The sequence below is a fragment of the Gossypium arboreum genome, chromosome 6, assembly GCF_025698485.1.
Source record: "Gossypium arboreum isolate Shixiya-1 chromosome 6, ASM2569848v2, whole genome shotgun sequence".
Classification (NCBI taxonomy): domain Eukaryota; kingdom Viridiplantae; phylum Streptophyta; class Magnoliopsida; order Malvales; family Malvaceae; genus Gossypium; species Gossypium arboreum.
The window spans coordinates 26,068,985-26,070,317 of NC_069075.1; positions in this window are offsets into that span (position 1 = coordinate 26,068,985).

The following is a 1,333-nucleotide window of genomic DNA, read 5'->3' on the forward strand; positions in this document are numbered from 1 at the left end:
TCCTTTGGTGAGTATGTCGCAAATCTGTTGTTTTGAAGGAACAAACGGCATGCACACTTGGCCTTCTTCAATCTTTTCCTTGATAAAGTGTCTATCAATCTCAACATGTTTAGTTCTCATCATGTTGGATCTGGGTTGTGAGCAATGCTAATGGCGCTTTGCTATCACAAGACAACTTCATTGGTGAAGTTATTGGTTTCTCAGCTCTTCCATAATTCTTTTAACTAAACCATTTCACAAATTCCTTCATCATTGATCTAAACTCACCTCTGACTACTTCTTGCTACAACAGTTTGTTTTTGCTTCGCCAAGTTACAAGGTTTCCCCAAACAATGTACAGATCCCGATGTAGATCTTACATGCATTATTGAGCCTGCCTAATCAGATCTCAGATAAGCTTCAATTCCTCTTTGTTCGGATTTCTTGAAGAATAAGCCCTTTCCCGGTGAACTCTTCAAGTATCTTAGAATTCGAAACACTACTTCTTCATGTTCCTCCATTGGGGAGTGCATAAATTGACTCACTAAGCTTACTGCAAAAGCTATATCTGGCCTTGTATGTGATAAGTAAATTAACTTACCAACTAATCTTTGGTACTGCCCTTTATCAACTAATCGACCTTCTTTATTTTCAAATTTTACATTTGGATCAATTGGTGTGTCAGCTGGGCAGCAACCACTCATCCCAGCCTCTTTTAAAATATCAATCACATTTTTTCTGAGAGACCACAAGACCCTTCTTTGATCGAGCAACTTTCATTCCAAGAAAGTATTTCAAAGGACCCAAGTCTTTGATCTCAAACTCCAATGCTAGATGCTCCTTGAGACGTCTTATTTCATCCACATCATCTCCTGTAAGAATGATATCATCGACATAAACTATAATAACAACTATTCTACCTTTTTGTGAATGTCGATAGAACATTGTGTGATCAGCTTGCCCTTGTGAGTAACCTTGTTTTTTAACAACTTGAGTGAATCGCTTCAAACCAAGCTTGAGGAGACCTTGCTTGATCAGTATAAAGATTTCTTGAGTTTACATACTCGAGTTCTAAATTTTTCTTCAAAACCTGGAGGAGGATCCATGTAAACTTCTTCTTCAAGTTTTCCATTTAGGAAAGCATTCTTCATATCTAGTTGCTGTAAAGACCAATCAAGATTAACAGCAATTGATAAAAGAACTCTGACGGAATTTAATTTGGCCACTGGAGCAAATGTTTCAAGATAATCTATCCCGTATGTTTGAGTGTACCCTTCTGCTACCAACCGGGCTTTGTATCTATCTAAAGATCCATCTGGTTTGAATTTGGTTGTGAACACCCATTTACAGCCCA